General features: G+C 36.0%; 2 long non-coding RNA genes and 1 pseudogene across 2 annotated transcripts; all 3 read right to left on the bottom strand.

Annotated features, from left to right (window-relative positions):
* Window positions 1-3761: 3761 nt before the first annotated feature.
* Window positions 3762-5473, bottom strand: LOC145789405 (protein VAPYRIN-LIKE pseudogene; annotated as a pseudogene).
* A 10308-nt stretch (window positions 5474-15781) lies between these two features.
* On the bottom strand, window positions 15782-16702 carry LOC145814046 (uncharacterized). Its single transcript, XR_014357501.1, has 2 exons — window positions 16285-16702; window positions 15782-16088 (listed from the first exon to the last, which is right to left on the bottom strand). It is a non-coding gene; the product is annotated as an uncharacterized LOC145814046 (long non-coding RNA).
* Window positions 16703-17567: 865 nt separating this feature from the next.
* On the bottom strand, window positions 17568-18917 carry LOC145814182 (uncharacterized). Its single transcript, XR_014357516.1, has 2 exons — window positions 18334-18917; window positions 17568-18204 (listed from the first exon to the last, which is right to left on the bottom strand). It is a non-coding gene; the product is annotated as an uncharacterized LOC145814182 (long non-coding RNA).
* Between the last annotated feature and the right edge of the window lie 4356 nt (window positions 18918-23273).

Genomic DNA, 23273 nt, shown 5'->3' on the forward strand with positions numbered 1-23273 from the left:
AAGCTATGGATGATGAGTTGTCTGCTTTACAGAAAACTAGTACTTGGGAGTTTATTCCTTTGCCTGCTAATAAGAACCTGGTTGGTTGCAAATGGGTCTACAAAGTCAAGACTCATTCTAATGGTTCTTTTGAGCATTACAAAGCTCGTCTGGTTGTGAAAGGTTTCTCTCAAGAGTATGGTATTGATTATGAGAAGACATTTGCTCCTGTTGCCAAAATGACTGTTGTCCGTACTTTGATCTCTGTCGTTGCTGTTCGTTCTTGGCCTCTTTATCAGATGGATGTTAAGAATGCTTTTCTTAATGGCCATCTCACTGAGGAGGTTTACATGCGTCCTCCCCCTGGTCTTCGCCATCCCTCTAGTCAGGTTTGTCGTCTTCGGCGTGCTCTGTATGGTCTAAAGCAGTCTCCTCGTGCTTGGTATGATCGATTTCAGACTATTGTTACCGAGCTCGGGTTTCATTTTTCTGCTTCCGACTCTGCTTTATTTCTGCGACATACATTGGCTGGTTTTGTTGCTCTCTTACTCTATGTGGATGATATGATCATCACTGGCTCGGACTCTTCTGCTATCTCTGAGGTCAAGCAGCATCTCTTCCGCACCTTCGAAATGAAGGATCTGGGTCCATTACGGTATTTTCTTGGTATTGAGGTTGCTTCTTCTCCCAAAGGCTATTTTCTGTCTCAGGCTAAGTATACTAATGAAGTCATTCATCGTGCTGGTCTTATTGATACTAAGGTTTCTGATACACCTATTGAGCTTAATGTGAAACTTAACTCTATTGATGGTGTCCTTTTGGATGATCCCACTTTATATCGCAAGCTTGTGGGTTGTTTAGTTTATTTGACTGTCACTCGCCCTAATCTTGCTTATGCTGTTCATGTGGTTAGTCAGTTCGTTTCTGCTCCTCGCTCTACCCATTGGGCTGCTTTGGTTCGTGTTCTTCGCTATCTCAGGGGTACCATCTTTCAGGGCTTATTGTTGTTCTCTACTTTCTCTTTGGACTTGGTGGCCTATGCTGACTCTGATTGGGCCGGTGATGTTACTGATTGTAAGTCTACATCTGGTTTCTGTATGTTTCTTGGAGATTCCTTAATCTCTTGGAAAAGCAAGAAACAATCAGTCGTTGTTTGCTCTACTGCCGAAGCTGAGTATCGTGCTACGGCTCATGCCACTGCTGAGATTGTTTGGCTTCGTTGTCTCTTATCTGATTTGGGTGTCTCTCAGTCTTCTCCAACATCTCTCTATTGTGACAACCGCAGTGCTGTTCAGATTGCCCACAATACTGTCTTTCATGAGCGGACGAAACATATTGAGATTGTCACTTTGTTCGCCAGTATCTGCAGTCTGCCTTTATCTCACTTCCTTTCATCCCTTCGGCTTTGTAACTTGCGGACTTCTTCACCAAGACTCACACTACCGCTCGGTTTCAGTTTCTTTTTAGCAAACTCTCAATGTTTTCTGCTAAAACACCTTGAGTTTGAGCGAGGGTGTGAGAATATAGAATATATTATTGTGTGTTTTGTACAAATTAGAGTCCTATTAGAGGCATGATTGTGTTAGAGTCCTGCTAGAGACATAATTGTATTTGTATTTTCCTTTTTTGGTTTAGGATTTAGGGCTATATAATCTAAGGTCTGATTGTAATCTTGAATACAATTGAATATACAGAAAAGCTTTCAGGAATCTTACAGTGGGTATTGGGCAGAGAGGATTGGTTATAATATAATAAGAGAGCGTCGTCATTATGCAGAGGAGGACATTGACATTTTGGTTCTATGAAGTTTCTGCTTTTGTGTCTATGTCATTGACAATGAGGAAGGAGAGAAGGAGGAGTGTTCAAATCCTCTAGAGTACTCCCTCCCAGGAGTATTCCTGCAGTATTGTTTTGCACTAAACCATGTCATTTTGCTTAAGCCCAAGAAAGAAAAAAAAAAAACTATACTGTCTCTCTTCCTCCTTCCTCCCCACCCTCATACAGGTAGCCACCTATCCCCTACCCACCCCTCGTCACTGCATGCAAAGAAAATTAATTTGCTACTTTGAATCCTTTCATATAGAATTTTTCTATAATAAAAAATAAAAAATAAAAAGTAAAAAAATGATGAGTAATTTTTTTTATCGGGCATTGATTAGTAACGAGTAAACAAGATACAAAAACAATGTGATTTTCTCAACCAAAAAACTGGTGATTTTTGTGGCTTTCTTTATCATTGAAATTGACCCTATAGATTAGTAACGAGTAAACAAGATACAAAAACAACGTAATTTTCTCAACCAAAAAAATGGTGATTTTTGTTGTTTTCTTTATCATTGAAATTGACCCTACTTACCATTAAATTTGACTCAACTTATTACAATATAACACTTTCCAATGAAATTGATCATATTTACTAGTCTACATAACGGAAAATAAATTTGTTCACAAACTTTAAGAGTACAATACACAAAATTTGATTGTTTCAAAATAGTAAGTCTCTCATTTAAAAAATGTACTGATTTCACTTAAAATTACAGATTATATATTTTTGAACCAATCAAAACTTGTATTTTATTCACACATTATACAAAATTGAACTCCCACTTGAATCACAATGACCACACTAATAAAAAAAAATTAATATGGTACCTAATAATGACCATACTAGTTTTGTACCATAATGGGACTTAGAGGAAAACAGTGAAGAACCTTGAACACAAATCAGAAACTTCAAAACAAAACCTTAATTCATTTCATGGGCTTGGATAAATTTAAATCCTCAATAATGTACAGAGACTATTGAAGATCTTAGGGTAACACACAGCCCACATGGACTCCCATGTACAATCTGGTAAGAGGGAAACACAACCACCTCCTTCTCTACAAACTACACAAAAATCACTAAATTTATATACAAATTTATGTGATTATTAACTATACAACTCAACTATCAAGCATATGATCGAGCTTTTCTCTCTCAAGGGAGTAGTTATAAGAGAATGATGGTTCTTGAAACAGTTCAGATTGAAAGGAACCATATTACTGCTCTTCACAACATTTTCTTTGACCCCATGAGCTATAAAATTGCTCCTTCCAAAATAAAAGTCTTTGTCGATGACCTCGTTTTGGTGAAATGTAAAAGGAAAATGAAAACTCGGGTTAGGTCAAGCTTAGGCTTTGAAACCATGGTATCTCTTTCTAAGTAATCTCATTGTTGGGCAACCACTTTTACCTTTTCAAGAAACTCCTTCACATTAGTTTGTCGATGACAATTAAAAGAAAAAAGAAAAAATAGTCATCTTCCTAAGTTTTTGAATGAATTAGTGATTAATAATTTAACATAATATTAAAATAAATAATAAATTAAATATCAAATTACAGTAAATTAGGTAAACCCAATATTATAAATAAATCTATAGTGATGAGCTTAATACATTAAAGTGTTTTTTTTTTTTAATTTATACAATTATATTTATATTTTGGTTCAATTATAATAACAAAAAAAAATTGCACCGGTTATTAGCTAGTTCAGTAAATTAACAAAGATTTACAAATTAGACCCCATTTTATCTTATTTGTCCACAAAATTTAACGTTGTTTTGGAAAGTGACTTATAAGCTAATTTTTTGACTTATTAAAAAAGATATAGAAAAAGTAAAGAGGTAATGTGACCAAAATAAATCATTAGTTAGTTTATAAGCCACCCCAAAAGAGGCCCAGGACAACCAAAAAAGGAATTGCACAAATTGGAAAACGAGTCAAAATCTTGAACAAAATCAGAAGCTTCAAAACAAAACCTTGATTCATTTTTCGTGGGCTTGGATAAATTTACATCCTCAATAATGTACACAAGACTGAAATGAAGGTCTGAAGATCACACAAGTCCCCTTGGAATACTCAGATGTACAATCTGTTTGAGAGAGGAACACAAATCACTCTCTTTCTATACCTCCCCAGCTATGCAAGACCACCCACACTATACCAACTACACAAAAATCACCAAAATTATATACAATTTTTTGCTATTAATTCATACAATCAAGCTCTTTCTTTCTCTCAACATAGGGGAGTAGTTACAAGAGAAGGATGGTTCTTGAAACAATCCAAATTAAAAGGAACGATCTCAAAGCCTTTGAGACTACCATTACTCTTCACAACATTTGCTTTAGCACCATGAGCCATCAGATACATTGCAACCTGCATATGCCCTCCCTCCACCGCACGACGAAGACGAAGCGGTGTGTATCCACCATCATCAAGAAGATCAATCTGAGCTCCATTACTAACCAAGGTCTTAACACTCTCAATTCTGCCTTTAAATGCAGCTCTATGTAAAGCTGTCCAACCATTCTGATCCTTCCCGTTCACATTCACTCCTTCCGCAATGCAACTCTTCATCGCATGAACATCATCAATCCTCGCAGCTCTCTGCAATGCATCACCCAAATGCAACATATCGTACAAATGCGAGTAACCCTTTTCGACTGCCAAAGCAAACGCCGTCTTTCCATCTTCATTCACAGCGTATTTGACAAACATCGAACAATTCAGCAAAAACTCAACCGCCTCATGGTGCCCTTCGGAGGCAGCACAATAAAGCAGAGTCCAACGATTATAGGCCACAACATCAGGATTACCCCCCATGGAAACAAGAAATCGAAGAACCTCAACAAGCCCATGAATTGCCGCAACGTGAAGAGCAGTTCGCCCCTGCGAATCAATTGAATTCACATCGATATGTCCAAAACCCAGAAACAATAACTTCATTAAATCTGCTCGATTAATCGCTGCAGCATCGTGTAAAAACCGATCAATCGAATGGTCAATTACAAACCCAGATTCAATCAGAACCTGAACCGAATCAATATTCCCTGATTGAACAGCCAGTGACACCACAGACTGCCCGTTCGAATCCCTATGATTAATATCAGCTCCGGCATCGATCAAAGCCGATACAAAGTAAGAATTTCCAAACCCAGTAGCAGATCTGAGCAAATTCATAATCTCAGACTCATCACACCCAGGAATCGCTTTAGACAAGACAAAAGAAACTTCAAGAGACTTGTTATAAGGAGGAGAGAAAAGAGATTCAATGACATGAGGGCCTACGAGAGAGATTGGGATTGTGGCATCCTTAAAGATGTGTGCACCGGGCTTGGAAAACAGACGGCGGAAGATCGTCCTGATGGGCTTTGCCGGTGGGGAGCATGGATGATCGGACAAGGATGGTGTCAGGAAGAGAAGAGAGAGGTGGGTGATCAGAAGAGAGGTGGAGAGTGAAGGAGGAGGTAGACAGAGGTGGGAGGATAGAGAAAGGGTTGGGGAAGGAGAAAGAAGATGGGTTTGTGGTGGAGAGAGAAACAGCTACAAACATGGTGTGCATGAGGTTGGTTAGCCTGAAAGTGGCAGTGGACTTTTGGCCTCTGGTGAAAGTGAGGTTTACTTCTTTTACTTCTGCTTTAACTAGTCTGTCCATGAAGTTTTGTTGTAAATTTGGTTTTATCGGCTTATTGTGGGCTAATTTTGTATTCAAAATAGAGTGGGGTCCACATGTCTTTTGAGGTGGGTTCAAAGAGGTGACGTATTCCGTTCCACATGGTAAGTCACACGGTAAAGACGGTTCATCAAAACCATTTATGAGTGAATGGGAATTTGACATCGTTTTCAAGTTCGTGGAATAGATATTTAAAGAAGTAAATGTGGGTTTTCTTGAAATGGGTTGTCCCACATTGAAACTTAAAGAAAACTTATGTGTGTATATAAGTTCTAGGTGACAACACTTGGGTTGGGCCCCAAGGGGCACCCCAAGTTTGTAAAAGGGAGGAATTATGGACAAATAGAACCTTGGCTAAAACCACCACACACGCTCGCTGCCGCTGTCCGTTTGTTCGGGCACCAGTGTGGGTTGGTTCTTATATTAATTTTTTGAAGAAAATTCATTTGAATTTTTTCCAAAATTCTTATCGAAATTAATTCATTTTTTAATTTAATTTTTCTGTCCATTTGTTACTTCTTTAGTTCATTTTTTCAAACAGATTAACTGTCCAAACAGTATCTGTTGCACCCGGACATATCTGTTTTTCCCAAACAGATTCAAATCTGCTAGACAGGTTTTTTAAACTACTGCAGTTTCAACAGATTTAACTGCCCAGCAGTTATCCATTGAAATAGTGTTGTATCTGTTCAATTTAAATTTTGCATCTGTTCATTCAAAAATAGCACCTGTTCGGCAGATTAATTTGCCTATATATACCAGCCATTTCAGCAGTCTTTGACATCCAAAAAAAGTCTGGAAAATTCCTTTTTGCTGTCCAATTTTGGTCTTTAGTTGCATTATTCTTCATATAATTTTTAGGAAAAAAATAAAGAGAGTAAAGAACACAGGTTTGGTTCGCCGTACAAATTGTTTGGAGTGCTACTATAATTTGTAAAGATCATTGTGTCCTGGGATATAGACGCCATTTATCCGTAAACACCGTAGCGGAGCGAATCTGTCTTAAGGACAGAGTGTCTCACACTCGACTTGATCTTTTAATTATTTGTTTGGTTCGGTAAAAATAAATTTGGTACGTAATTTATTTTATTTGTTTCAATTTATTTATTCTACGTAGAAGATTGTTCCAACAATCTTAAGACAGAGTCGAATTATATTGTTTACATAATTTTTCGTTTGTGTCCTTTCTTCTTTCTTCTTTTTTTCTTTTTTCTTTCTTCTTCTTATAGACATTAGTTTCTGTGGTTTTACAAAATAATATTCTGGTTGGAAAACAAATAGTAGTAATATACTGTTTGACAGATAATAGTAATATACTATTTTTTTTTTATTTGACAACTAGTAGTAATATACTGGTGTCATTAACAATTCAGAATATTTATTTGTGAAGTTTGTCAGAAACTAATTATGATTTTCAAAAATAATTTTTGAGTATTTATTAATTAAAATTCTGTTTCAGTATTTTAATTATTGAATTACAGAAATTTAATTTTCTGTGTGGAATTAATTTGGTTAAATAAATTTTATTTTATTTTCAAATTAATTGGAAATAAAAGTTATAATCTTGTTTTTTTTATTTTTACAGAATTTAATTCTGTGAATTTGGATTAATTTTCTGTGTAGTATAAAATTCTAATTATAATTTTGTTTTACAATTTCGAATTGATGACTACAGAAACTAATGCTTTTACAAGAATTGGTGTGGTGACTGATAACTCCGTAATGAAATATTATATAAAGTTAAAATATTTCATCGGTGAAAGACGTTTTGGTAATTGTCGACATAGTCACCAATAATGGATAAGACAAATAAGATGTAAATGTCATTATACAGTGATATTTTTATTTCATGTTGAGATTGGAATTAAGGGTTGCAGTTAACCAAAAAGAAATAATGCTTGGCTAAAGAAATGTTTTTGATAGTGTTGTGGTCACAGCCAGCATTAGCCATTTTTCTTTTGTACTGCAAAAGAAAGTTATGAAGTCTAATTGTATTTTAGACAAATTAGTATTGTGATTATATTCACAAAGCAATTTACATCTTGTTATTTAGTTCAAGCACACCAATTAATATATTTGGTTTATCTCAGAATTGTGGGGGTGTATTAATATTTTTTATATACACCAACAAGAGAAATTAAAGTTTCCTTGGAATCCTTAAAATGTGAGGGTGCTTGGAAGATTTTACCAAATTAACGGTTCCGATTGTAGGTCCACAAAGAATTTTAATTCTTTTTATAGGACAAAGTTGGAGTAGAAGCAAATATGGTTTCATTTCTTCTCTTCTTTTTCTGTCATTGCACATCTTTCTTTCTCTCTAAAAAACCTCCACCTCGGGGCCTCACCGCTGGCCAGTCGGCCGCCGCCTTATGGCCATGGCGGTTGGCTGGCCTAGCTTTTCCTCTTGTTGTTGTTTTTTCTCCTTATAATCTTGAGCCCTCTTTTGTTTTTCGGTTTTCTTCTTTTCAGATCTAATCTCTAGATTTGATTAGGATGCTGTTCTGTCCTTTGCGTTTTTGTTTAGGTGGTCTGTTCTCTCTGGTTTTCTTTGGGGTTTTTTGCTGTGTTTTCCTTGGGAGGTGTTAGATCTATCTCTGCTTCGGCCATGGTGTTCAAATTTGGCCATGGGTTTCGGTTTACGGTGGCTGCGAGCGGGAGTTTGTTGATCTTGGGTGGGTTGGTTCAGGAACTTCATGCGGGCACTTCCACTGCGAGCGAGAGTTTGAGGGGTGGAGGATTCAGAGCTGTTTAGGTTCTTCATTCGAGCGCTCCGTGCGAGTGGGAGTTTGAGGGGTGATTTCCGTTCAAATCTTTGGTGGTCGATGTTTTTGTTCAGATAAGAGGAGAATGGTGCCGGGTCTACATAGAGGGGACTGCTTAGCGTTTGTTGGTGAGGATCAACCAAGGGAGTTGTTTGGGTGAGTAAACCATGGGTGAAGTTTAAGATGGTAATCTGGGTTTTCAGGGCAAAACCGTGGTGAGGATTAACAGCACCAGCGGCTCCATTTACAGAGGTAGAGTAGAGGAGGCACCAGCAGCAGGTTCCGGTGGAGGTTGTTGACGAGAGCTAGGATTTTGTTGAGCCAAGGAGGAGTAACCAGCAGGGTTTGCAGTCAGTCATGGGTGGTTCTCGGCAGCAGTAGGTGTGGGGCTCTGTGTTTTAGGTATCAGTGTTTTAGGTGGTCTTCGGCAGTCGGGGCAGGCATGGGTGTTCTTTGTGTATCAGTGTTGGTGTAGGGCTCAAGAGTTTGAATTTTAATGTTTTGGTTTGTTTTGTTGTTTTATTTGTCTTTTAAAAAAATATATATATACATATAAAATCGTGAGGTTAAGGGGTTGGTTGTAAAGACGTGAGTAGTAGTAGTAGGAGAGTGTTTTTACTCTTCGAATCTCTCTAAATACGTTTTTTTTCCTTGTACTGTCACGCCCAGAACTCGCCCCTAAAAGTTTGGGCATGACCACTTCAGAAAACGGACATAAAACCTGATGAATATAATCTACGGGGCCTGAACGGAAGCATTTAATAGTATATAATAGCAAACAAAAATAATAATAATTATAACATTATATCCATTGAGCTACCACTACCATGCCAGGATCACAAACAGAACATCATGCAGTTAAATATACAGTGACGTGCACCTGAAGATAGCTATGTACACATACATATACGCCGATCTTAACAGACATTTAGGGTACAAATTAAAACTAGCAAAACTCCATAACTTGAACAATCAACATCTAAGGGTTAGATACTCAGGGTTTGACAACTGGGTAACAAAAGCCACAAGTGAAGGTTGATCTCCAGGTTGAGTGCCTACAGAAACAAACATAAAATAGAGTGAGTCAAGCTCAGTGTATAATAATACATAACAACTCAATGCTCAACGTGAATTATAATCCATATCCGTGTGTTTATCAATAAAGAGAGCATATGGTTTATTTGTTTCTGTATGTATAGTAAAGTATCTTCGTCAGAAAACTTGCCATATCTTGAACATTCAGGGTTTCATAGTGCATCTAGGCATTTTGGGGAAAATTATCCAGAAAGCATATCATATTATAAACACATCATAAGTTCGTCGCATTTTTTTCTCATTTCAGAAATTACTTATCATATGAAACACTTCGTAACTCCAAATACGGATTTCATCAAAATCATTTATACTTTGAGTATCTTTTACAGAACGGCCTTGGGCCTAATCTTAAACACAATGGCTTTAAGCCCTTAACAGAACGGCTTGCAATCCTTAACAAAATGGCATGAAGCTCTTATCAAAACGGCATAAAGCCCTTGAAACACATTGGCATAAAAGCCCTTGGAACATCTGGCACAATAGCCCCTTGAAACATATGGCATGAAAAGCTCTTGAAAGATGGCATATAGCCCTTGAAAAGTTGGCATGAAGCCCTTGAACATAGATTGGCATTAAGCCCATGTGATGGCATAAAGCCCTTGTAATGGCATAAAGCCCTTGTAACTTGTGATGGCATAAAGCCCATGAAACTTGTAACGGCATAAAGCCCATGTAACTTGTAATGGCATATAGCCCATGAAACTTGCATTGGCATAAAGCCCATGTAACTTGCATTGGCATAAAGCCCATGTAACTTGTGATGGCATATAGCCCATGAAACTTGTAATGGCATATAACCCATGAAAGTTGTATTGGCATAAAGCCCATGTAACTTGTAATGGCATATAGCCCATGAAACTTGTAATGGCATAAAGCCCATGTAACTTGTAATGGCACAAAGCCCTTGTAATGGGAATGATTTCAGTCTTCTTAAAGTATCAGTATGCAATAATGCACATAAGTTTCCCCATGGCCTTATTACAAATTAATACAGGTGTCTCGTGAACAACTGAATAACAATAATCATATCAATTATTAACTGAGGCCACATAATAATATTAAACATTGCATGCGTGTCACAGGTTCTTGATGACCTCGGGTCCATAAGTAACACAATAGAATAATCTCAGTTTCATACAGATACTTGGCTTAAAGATGAACATAATTCTATTTATTCATTAAGAAACGACGTAATTTGCTTATAGATAATAGAGAATTTATCATTCGCTATTAATAGAACGAAATCATTCTAAAGTCATACCGATATATGCCATTCTTTCAACGTCCACATTGACTTTCACTCATCATAATTATTCATGTAACATGTTCGTGTAACACTTACAAGAAACAGAGCGTTAGTGATAATAATTATAAATAATCAATAGAATGTACATCTTCGTACTATTACTCACAGTGTGCTGGTAGAGCGTTTATTCCTCCCGAAGCGTGTCCTACACACATATGAGGTCACACATTAATTTTCTGAGTCATTTCCCCTAATTTCCTTTCTTATTTTAACATGATTCACAATGCTCATAACAAGGTTCATTCGCAAATTTTAACATTATTTCAAAACATCTCAAAAATCCAATTCAACTTGTACATGCATAATTCAACCCACCAATTTCATGATTCTATTTTCCATTTGGGCAAAAATCATTATTTAGCATCACAAATTAACCTAGGGTTTCAAGAAAAATATAAAGTTTTCCATAAAAAATACAAACTTCTCATACCATGACTTTACATCCCAAGTTTCTCCTTGATTATACATCTAAGGGTCATACTCCATCACCTTAACCCATCAATTGAACCCTCAATGCTTCAAACCCGAAATTCCCAAATCTCATAATTTACTCTATCTGCTCAAAAATGCAAATTCGTATATTTATACAATGGAAAGACCACAAATCTATATTTTGATGTAAGTATTGAAGAGAACTAGGACTCCTACCTCCATAATCAAGCAAAGAAGTGAGCTTGAGAAGAAGCCTTCGCAAATCCGAATTCCAATCGGGTAAAAACATTGATCTTCTCTTGTTCTCCATCCTTGATGCAAAAACCATGGTGGATTGTTGCTCAAAATAGAGGAAATCAAGGTTTTGAGGCTAGGGTTTTGGAGGGTTTCGGACTTAGGAGAAGAGGAAAGAAGAAAGGGGAAAGAAAATGTGGAAAAAGATCTCAAAATCCCGTTTTTACGCTGCTGTACTCGCCAACCCCGCTCGAGCGTCCTTATTCCCGCTCGAGCGTACCTGCTCCCAGCACAGATCCCAAAACTTTAATCGTGTATAACTCTCTCATCCGGGCTCCGTTTTAGGCCGTTCTTGTGTCCAAATTGAAGCCCCGGAGATAAGCTTTTCAATGATTCTAACCTCACATTCAAATTCAAAGTGTGGAAAAAGAAAAGGGCAAAAGAGTGGCTGTTGAACATAAACAAATTGTTCGAATTAAAGTTTTTGGTCCCATCTTACTTCACCATCATATTACTACCCCAAACAATACTCCAAAATAAAATAAGAAGATTCCAAATACACCACTACAATGTCAAGGGAAATCTTACTTCTCACGCTCGAGCGTCGCTTCAACCGCTCGAGCGCGCACAGACTAATAAGACAGTCCGCTCGAGCGTCAACTTCTCCGCTCGAGCGGAGATTCACAACTCCCAGAATCTCAGACCGTCTGCAAAATTGCTGAGAACCCCAAAAGTCCGCTCGAGCGTCAAATCCTCCACTCGAGCGAAGGGAAAAATTTTGGGTCGTCACATGTACCTTTTAAATTTCTTCTTTTAATGAAATTTTTTCTTTGCCGATCAAAAAAAAAAAAAAAACACTCCTAAGGAACAACTCCATGTTTATTGTTTAAATTTGGAAATGGGAGTGACATAGAGTAATGGTAAGTCTCGATGTAATCAAAGACTTAATACCGTATGACATTTGCTTTCAGTTATGAATATTGTCTAAGGACAATATAATGGATCCACTAACTACTCAATGATATATAATTGAGAAGGTCAAACGAAAAATAGCGTCCGCTAAACAAAAAGTTTGACCAGAGAGCAAATGAGGGGAAGTTCATTGAGGGAAATGTGATTAAAGCTTATTATATCAGAGTCATCATAATGGTAATCCTACTTAGATGACTGGAGATCCCAAGAACTAAGTTCAAATGGACAACTAAGTTATGTGTGGCTCGCCAGAAATCACTAAAGGAGTCAATCTCCTATCCATTCCTATGATGAGAGTGATATCTGCAAACATGTATTGTATGCAGGGGACTTAGGGTAAGTTATGTTTTTAATGATCACTTATATCTTGAAAAAACCTAGAGGAGTATCTTTCAAGAGGAGTTTTTAAAAGACTTAAAATAAGGATCACCTATATGAGTGTGAACTGGGCCGGTTCTATGAGATTTGTGAAAGGTTACAATTCTCTAGAGCACTCATGAAAGACTATGTTGTTCAGGGCCAAAATGAACACAATAGTGAGAACTAAATTGTGTCTAGGGATATACCGTGAGTTCTATTGTCTTGGTTTACATAAACGGCTGAACAGTTCAAGACATCATATTCACTGGTTAGCTAGTAAATCCGATAGTGTCTCACAAGCGAATGTTCAAAGCCAAAAGCTACCTATCATTTGCAAAATATTCCTAACTTCTGTACTTTCTGTAATTATATCATGTTGTTACATTTTCTCTCCATCAAATTCCATTCATGTGCGGGATTGTTGGAAATTTGGTTTTATAGGCTTATTTTGGGCCAATTTTGAGCCCAAAATAGAGTGAGGTCCATACGTCTTTTAAGATGGGGTCCGAAGAGGTGACGTATTCCTTGCCGTATGGCAAGTCACACGGTGAAGACGGTTCGTCAAAACCATTTATGAGTGAATGGGAACTTGACGTTGATTTCGGGTTCGTGGAATGGACATTTAAAGAAGTAAATGTGTGTTTCCTTGAAATGTGTTGTCCCACATTAAAACTCAAAGAGAACTTATGTGTGTATATAAGTTCTAGGTGACAACACTTAGGTTGGGCCCCAAGGGGCACTCCAAGTTTGTAGAATGGAGGAATTATGGACAAATGGAACCTTGGCTAAAACCACGATGCGTCCCGCCGCCGTCCGTTCAGCCGTGCCGTACGCATGTGTGGGTTGTGGGTTGGGTCAGTTCTTATATTAATTTTTTGGAGAAAATTCATTTGAATTTTTCCCAAAATTCTTATCGAAATTAATTCATTTTTGAATTTAATTTTTCTGTCAATTTGTTACTTATTCAGTTCATTTTTTCAAACAGATTAACTATCCAAACAATATCTGTTGCACCCGGATAGATCTATTTTTTCCAAACAGATTCAAATCTGCCAAATAGGTTTTTTAAACTGCTGCAGTTTCAATAGATTTAACTGCCCAACAGTTATCTGTTGAAACGGTGTTGTATCTGTTCAGTTTAAATTTTGCATCCGTTCATTCAAAAATAGCACTTGTTCGGCAGATTAATTTGCCTATATATACTGGCCATTTCAGCAGTCTTTGACATCCAAAAAGTAGTCTGGAAAATTCCTTTTTGTTGTCTAATTTTGCTCTTTAGTTGCATTATTCTTCATATAATTTTTAGAGAAAAAATAAAGAGAATATAGAACACAGGTTTGGTTCGCCGTACAAATTATTTGGAGTGCTACTACAATTTGTGAAGATCATTGTATTCTGGGAGATAATTATCATTTATCCATAAGCACCGTAGCGAGGCGAATCTGTCTTAAGGACAGAGTGTCACACACTCAACTTGATCTTTTAATTATTTATTTGGTTCGGTAAAAATAAATTCGGTACGTAATTTATTTTATTTATTTGATTTGTTTCAATTTATTTATTCTACGCAGAAGATTGTTCCAACAGTAAATAAATAGATAAAACTTGATCGAGTCAAGTGTGTGACACTCTTTCCTTAAGACAGATTTGTCCTCCCACCGGTGCTTAGGATTCAACTGACATCTATCTCCCAGGATACAACGATCAATGTCTTGTACTAGCAGCATTACTATTGCAAGTCTAGCGAACTTCGCTATGCATATACTTTCTTTATAGGAAAATTAGACTCAGAAAATATGAAGAATAAATGTAAAGTGAAGAAGAAAATTGCAATTCTCTATATCATATTGAAGTGAAGGGGATATAATATATAGATTCCTCCATGACTCTTTGGAAAGGTTATGACTCTTCAAAAGGACAAATCCTTTCATCTCAATAGACACAACCATTGGAGTAAATTGTAATTCAAACTTTCCAACAATCCCCCACATGAATAAAATTTACAAAAAGGACATGCAACAACATGCAAACAAAGAGAGAGTACATTAAGGAAATAACCTGCATCGAAATAGGTAGCTTTTGGCTTTGAACCTTCCCTAGTGAAAGCCTATCGGACTTACTAGCTAATCAGTGGACATGATGGCTTGAGCTGTTCAACCATTTGTGTAAGCCAAGACAATAGAATTCACACAAAATATCTCTAGACACAGTTTAGTTCTCATGGTGGTGCCCGTTTTGGCCTTGGGCATCTCCTAGTATTTCATGAGTGCTTTAGAGAATTTGCCTCATCAATTCTCATAGAAGCGGCTCTTTCACACTCATATAAGTGATCCTTATTTTGAGTCTCTTAAATACTCCTCTTGAAAGATACGCATCTAGGGTTTTCAAGATATAAGTGATCATTAAAAGCATAGCTTACCCTAAGTTCCCTGCATACAACACATGTTGCAGATATCACTCTCATCATAGAAGTGGATAGGAGTTAGACTCCTTTAGTGATTTCTGGAGAGCTACACATAACTTAGTTGTCCCTTTGAACTTAGTTTTTGGGATCTCCAATCATCTAAGTAGGGTTACCATTATGATGACTCTGATGTAATTGGCTTTAATCATATTTCCCTCGATGAACTTTCTCTCATTTGCTTTCTAGTCAAACTTTTTGTTTAGCGGCCGCTATTTTTCCGTTTGACCTTCTCAGTTATATATCATTGAGTAGTTCGTGGATCCACTATATTATCCTTAGACAATATGCACAACTGAAAGCAAATGGCTTACGGTATTAAGTCTTTGATTACTTCGAGACTTACCGTTACTCTATGTCACTCCTATTTTCAATTTTAAATAATAAACATAGAGGTGTTCCTTAGGAGTTAATGAAACCATATTATTATAAAAAATAATGGCCCAACTCAAATAAGTAAATATAGATGTTGGGTTAAAACCATTGGGCTTATCAAAAGACATAAAACAATAAATGAAACAAGTGACCCCAATAAAAATTTGGGACTTTTATATTAGTATAAGACAAACATATTAAAAGCCCATTAAGAGTCCAAATTATTAGACCCAAGTATCATAAATAGAAACAGAACAAACACACACAAAGACAACATTCCAAAGTTGTCTTCTCCGGCAACGGAACCATTTGGCCGACAAAAACATTGCATACCAAACCCACCGACTTTACACATATATGGAGTAAAACTTCCTTCGGTGTTTAAGTTACTTTTTAGCACTTTAAAATTAAACACACAAAAAAAAAAAACTATTGCTGTAAATTAGCCCAAACCCATCATCAAGTAATGCAACATCAAATCAGAGAGTTACTGAGCATCGACAGCCATTTAATTCACAATCTGTCCTACCCCATGAATAAGAGAGGTCCATGTGATTGTATTCCGATCAAGCATTTCATCAAACACCCTTTGTGCATCATCCAATTGCTTGGTAACTATATATATTATATTTGTTAGTTCCTGTAATTTCATGATCGGCAGAGCTTTTGTACTGGTCGGTAAATTATATGGTTCTGTAAGATAACTATATATACATACATATATGTATATATCTATATATTTTCCACAAACTAACAGTCAACATAAACAAAACTATATCAGAGTGTAAGATTACAAAACAAAATTACATACCTGCTCTATTTCTTTAAAACTCATCTTGTAGCCCTTCATTACCATTATCGGAATTTATAAAAACATTGTTTCAGTTTCTAATTCCTTTTTATTTGTTGCCATAGAGAACCTTCTTCTCTGACTCCACCATGCATCATGATAGACACCAAGTGCCATTGTTAAACTCAGTCATATCCTTACCATGAACCAACTAATTTCCAAATCTTCGATCTGAATTTCTCCGAAGAGAATCCAAGAACTGCTTTAAATCCCTTCCTCTTCCTCGCACTACACTCACTCTGAAAAAACCATGGATCATCAAAACCAATTTTTCTCTCTCCGTCTCTAAAAAATTTCCTACCGATCCTCTCTTTCTCTCTGGAAACCTAATCATCCCAGTGAGACCAACGCTTTGTTTAGAATTTTGATAAATCTCTTTATTCTCTCTCTGGATCATTTTTTTTTCTAATATAATAATAAAAATGGTTATCCAGTCAAACGAAATAGGAGAACTGTGGAAGAACAGGGCTTGGTCTCTACAACTTCGTCTCAGAGGCACCAATTTTAGTGCAAAATTAAAGACACCATTTGGCATCTTTTGACATTCACACTTGGCAACCGCCCCACCTTCTTATGACCACAAATTGAAAATTATACCCCAAACACATCTAACTAACCAATGGATTGATGTTAACATAAAATTAGTTAATGTCGGAAAAAATCACAATTATATTTTCCCAAAAACCATAAACATTTACGACTCTGTCCTAAGATTGTTGGAAAAATAGTACCAAACTATATAGAAAATATAATTTAAAAATATGTAAACGATTTTTGGCAAGACCAAAACTAAAATAAATTGACAAAATAACGTAACAGAACTTACAGCACATAAATAGATAAAACCTGGTCTAGTCAAGTGTGTGACACTCTTTCCTTAAAACAGATTTATCCTCCCACTGGTGCTTAGGATTCAATGGACGTTTATCTCCCAAGATACAACGATCAATGTCTTGCACTAGCAGTACTACTGTTGTAAGCCTAGCGAACTTTGTTGTGCATGTACTCTCTTTATAAGAAAATTAGACTAAAAAAATATGAAGAATAAATGTAAAGTGAAGAAGAAAATTGCAATTCTCTATATCAAATTGAATTGAGGGGGATAGAATATATAGATTCATCCATGACTCTTTGGAAGGTTGTGCCCTTTTAAAAGGACACACCCTTTCATCTCAAGAGACAACCATTGGAGTAAATTGTAATTCAAATTTTCCAACAAAACAAACCTTGAACAAAATAAGAAACTCCAGAACAAAACCTTTATTCATTTCATGGGCTTGGATACATTTGAATCCTCATATAAATTGAATTGAAGATCTGAGGTTCATACAATCCCATGGACTCCTATGTACAATCTGGTGAGAGGGAAACACAACCCTTCTCTACAAACTACACAAAAATCACTAAAATTCTATACAAATTTTTCTTATTAATCCATACAACTCAGAAACTATCAAACATAGGATCAAGCTCGACACAAGGAAGTAGTTACAAGAGAATGATGGTTCTTGAAACAATCCAAATTGAAAGGAACCATCTCAAAGCCTTTAAGACTATTATTATTCTTCACAACATTTGCTTTAGCCCCATGAGCTATCAGATACATAGCAACCTGCATATGTCCTCCCTCCACCGCATAACGAAGCGGCGTGTATCCACCATCATCAAGAAGATCAATCTAAGCTCCATTACTAACCAAGGTCGTAACACTCTCTATTTTGCCTTTAAATGCAAATCTATGCAGAGCAGTACAACCATTCTGATCCTTGTCGTTCACCTTCGCCCCTTCCGCAACGCAATTCTTCATCGCATAAACATCATCAATCCTCGCAGCTCTTTGAAATGCATTGCCCAAATGCAACATATCATACAAATGAGAGCCTAGAAAATAAAATTTTAAACTCTATTGCCATAACCTAAAGTTTAGAGCAAAGTTGTGTTCAAAAATTATTTACAAAAACACCTTTTCGAAAAAAATTAATAATTATGAGCGAAAAAGTCTATACATACCGTTTGCTTAAAATGCTTTTAAGTTTTACTATTAATTTGTTGAATCAACTTATTCTTCTTCTTTTTGCCGGATAATCAACTTCTTCTTCTTGTTCCCCTTCGAGAATGAGACTTTGGTAAGGTGACGAGGTTTATTGGGTCAGTGTTTCATCATTTGTCTCCGTAATATTATGATCGACCTTGTAAATGATATGAGCCCCACAATTTTTCACCTGTGTCCACTCATTTATTTGTATTGAGATCTCCACTTCATCACCACCATCTAATTGTCTTTCCAAGTAATTTTGTGGTAAAAATTTAAGCCACATCTGATCTTGAGAGATAGGCCCATAGCAAATAGGATACATGTAAAGAGCTATAAAAACTTTGGTTTTATTACTAATATAATAGCGAAAAAGACCTAAATTATTACATTTTTCTTCTGATGCGGTGAAAACTACGCATACAAACAAACCCAGTATTTTCTCGTTTGTAAGAGGCACCTTGAAAGATAAATATGACCTTGGACTTTGATACTACAACCATCTTGGAATCTCACGCCTTGAAAGATAGATATCAGAAAAATGCTTAGATTCAGAAAAATCCTGTTTCAATAGATCATGCAAAAGTTAAAATACAATTTAAATTTCTTTTTCTTACTAACATCTAACATTTGGAATAAAAAATTTAATCAAATCTGATATCATAATGGCATTTTATATCTTGAATTTGCGGAGGAAAAATAAATGGGAAGAAAGAGTTGATGAAATATCTTCACAAATCCAAGATCCAATCATAGTTTAAATGTGTTGGACCATTTTAATATCTTTTATTTATTTATTTATATATCTTGGTCATAAATGGGGTTTCATTACTTTGGTAACCTCTCATCTTGGTTAATGGTCATTACTTTGGTGTAATTGTAAGGTCCTAATGGCCTATGAATAGTTCATCTCATATATTCTTTTCTATATATATACATCAACTATTTTCTATATAAGAGAGATTACTAGCAAAGAATGGTGTTTTTCTTGGTGGAGCTTTGGGTTCACCATCTTGTGCAGAGTTGGCCTGAACCATACGACAAGTGGTCGGGCTGTTGTATCCTAGAGGGGACAAGTCATAGTTTTGTGACTGCTACATCGGTATTTGGATTCTTCCTACCGCAGTGGGCTTGATCTCCTTAAAGAAAACGAGATATCTGTGCCTCAGCCTGATCTATTTGTATCTCATTTTATTTGCATCATTTATCAATAAAATATAATTTTTTCTGGTATTTTCACCAACAATTTTAAGAAGATCAAACATGGATCAAGTACTAGAAAAAATCAATGATGGAATTAGAGATCTCAACAAACCTTTCAAGTTCAAAAGAGTTCATTTTAAGAGGTGAAAAGGAAAAGTTCTTTTTTACCTTAGCCTTTTGAAAGTTGCATATGTTCTTACCGAAAAGAATCCAAACAAAATCCCAACCGAGGAGATGAATGATGAAGACTACGAGGCACATGAAGCCTACGAGGCACATGAAGCAAAAATGACTGTCTATAATACAGATGAGTATAAATGTCGCTTTTATCTCTTAAATTTCCTTACTAATTAATTTTATGATTATTACTATGACACCATATAAACTTTGTCTTATATTAATTTTTGGCATGCTCGCTTGTGTCATATTAATAGTAAATATGTGGGAATCATGAGTAGTTTAAGATTAATTCCTAAAGTGACAAAAAATTTTGAGAAATGTGAAGTTTGCAGTAAAGCAAAAATTACCAAGAGGCCTCATAAAAGTGTTGAAAAAAATACCGAATTGCTAGAATTATTTCATACTGATTTGTGTGAGTTTGAAGGAATTTTAACTCGGGGTGGTAACCGATATTTTATCACTTTTATTGATGATTTTTCAAAATACACAAACGTATATTTATTAAAAAATAAAAGTGATGCTTTTGAGAAATTTAAAGAATTCCTTCTTGAAGTGGAAAATCAATTCGGTAAAAAGATTAAAAGAATTAGAAGTGATAGAGGCTGAGAGTATGAATCTCTAGGATTCAACTCTTTTGTTCAGTCATTGGGAATTATTCATGAGACTACTCCACCATACTCACCTTCATCTAATGGCGTAGCTGAAACAAAAAATACAACGTTAATTGACTTGACGAATGCTATGCTTATTGATTCAAGTGCTCCCTCAAATCTTTGGGGCGATGCTATTTTGACAGCTTGCCATGTGATAAATAGAGTGCCACACAAAAAGACTAAAATTGTACCTTATGAGTTGTGGCGGGGGCATGAACCAAATCTAGGTTATTTGAGGGTTTGGGGTTGTTTAGCTTTTGTGAAGCTTGCAGATCCTAAACGACCTAAATTGGGTGAACGGGCTACCACTTGTGCTTTTCTTGGGTATGCGTTGCGTAGTATAGCTTATAGATTTTTTGATATGGAAAATAATATTATTTTTGAATCAGGTGATGCTATTTTTCATGAAAATAAATTTCCTTTCAAATCTAGAAATAGTGGGGGTCAAATAATTTCTGAAAATATTTTATCTATGCCTAGCTCTTCGACTCCTTCTCAAGTTTTTCAAGAAAAAGAAAATTTTCAAATCCAACCAAGAAGAAGTAAATGAGCTAGAGTTGAAAAAGATTTTGGCCCTGACTATTATCTTTACAATGTGGAAGAAATTCCTCTTACGGTGCAAGAAACTTTATCATCACCTGATGCTATTTTCTGGAGAGAGGCTGTAAATGATGAGATAGACTCACTACTTTCAAATAAAACATGGAAGCTAGTGGATTTACCTCCAGGTTATAAAACTATTGGGTGTAAATGGGTCATTCGTAAAAAACTTAAACCGGATGGAACTATAGATAAATATAAAGCGAGGTTTGTCGTTAAAGGTTTTAAGCAACAAGTTGATCTTGATTTCTTTGATACTTTTTCTCCGGTTACTAGAGTTACATCCATTAGACTGTTGATAGCAGTGGCTGCAATTCATGATTTAAAAATTCATCAAATGGATGTAAAGACAACATTTTTAAATGGAGATCTAGATGAGGAGATTTACATGGACCAACCCGAAGGCTTTGTGGAGCCTGGCCAAGAAAGCAAGGTGTGTAAGCTAACTAAATCCCTTTATGGTTTAAAACAAGCTCCTAAACAATGGCATGAGAAATTTGATTCTTACATGCTTGAGAATGGCTATAAGACGAGTGAATGTGATAAGTGCATATATTATAAAATTTGTGAAAATGCACATGTGATTATTAGCCTATATGTGGATGATCTACTTATCTTTGGCTCTAATTTGCATATTATAAATGAGACTAAAAATATGCTCAACAGCCACTTTGATATGAAAGATCTTGGTGAAGCCAATTTTATTTTGGGAATTAAAATTTCCAAGACTAATGATGGTATTTTTCTTGATCAGTCGCATTATGTTAAAAAAATGTTAAAGAAATATAATTTTCTAGACTGTAAACATGTTGCTACTCCTTTTGATGCAAGCATACATTTATCTGTTGTAAAAAATGAAAAAGAAGTGATTAATCAAAAGGAATATGCTAGCATGATTGGTAGTTTGAGATATGCTACTGACTGTACTAAACCTGACATTGCATATGCTATTGGAGTACTTAGCAGGTTTACTAGCAAGCCAAGTTGAGATCATTGGCTAGCCATGGGAAGAATTATGAGATATTTATCTGGAACCAAAAATTATGGTTTGCTTTAAAACAAGTATCCTACGATACTTGAGGGATATAGTGATGCCGATTGGAATACTTTGTCAGGTGATTCTCTCTGTACCTCAAGTTTTATTTTTACCTTGGGTGGTGGTGCTATATGTTGGAAGCCTAAAAACAGACTATAATTGCTAATTCTATAATGGAAGCTGAGCTTATAGCGTTAGCTTCAGCATGTAAGGAAGCAAATTGGTTGAGAGATTTGTTACATGAAATTCCTTTTTGGAAAAACCAATTCCTCCTGTGTTAATTTGTTGTGATAGCATTGTTGCTATTGGTAGAGTGAACAATCATTTTTATAATGGTAAATCTAGACCTATTCGAAGGAAACACAGTAATGTGAGATCCTATTTGAGTAATGGCATCATAACTGTGAATTATGTAAGATCTTGTGAGAATCTTGCGGATTCGTTAACCAAGGCCTTGGCAAGAGATAGGGTTTGGAATACATCGAGGGGGATGGGTTTGAAGCCTATAAAATCATAAACCATGTATGAGGATACCCAACCTAGGGACCAGAGATCCTGTAACTAGGTTCAATGGAAAGAACGAATCATATGGTGGTTGTAAAAAATGCACTCTTTAATATTTTGTTATCCATCCCTATGATGTAAGTGCATTTGTCCTGTAATGTTGGAGGGTTGAGTTTTTATACTCTTAATGAAATTCTGTAGCTCTTGTTGAGTGGGGTGTGTAAATTACAGGAACATCCTTGACAGATTTCACCTATGTGAGCATGAAAGTGGGGCCGCTTTCTATGAGAACAAGGCTTATTCTCAAATATGCTCATGAAAACTGGGATTAGCACAAGGCCGTAATGTGCTAGCTATTAAAACTCATATCAACACCTGGATTATTATGTGTGAGCAGTAATTCTTTATTTCCCCTAAGCAGTCATAGTTCAAGCCTAAGACCACTACTGACTCTGGAGTAGAGGTTGTTGTTTCACTAATGAAGGTCCAATGCAGAGCAGACCTTCATGATGCATACTAATCTATCTTTATTTGGTAATCTCTATTATCCTTGTTGATATTAAAATGAGTGGGGGATTGTTGGACCATTTTAATATCTTTTATTTATTTATTTATATATCTTGGTCATAAATGGGGTTTCATTACTTTGGTAACCTCTCATCTTGGTTAATGGTCATTATTTTGGTGTAACTGTAAGGTCCTAATGGCCTATAAATAGTTCCTCTCATCTACTCTTTTCTAT

The sequence above is a fragment of the Camellia sinensis genome, unplaced genomic scaffold (genome assembly GCF_055761805.1).
Source record: "Camellia sinensis isolate YWXY unplaced genomic scaffold, ASM5576180v1 Unanchor1, whole genome shotgun sequence".
In the NCBI taxonomy this organism is placed as follows: Eukaryota; Viridiplantae; Streptophyta; class Magnoliopsida; order Ericales; family Theaceae; genus Camellia; species Camellia sinensis.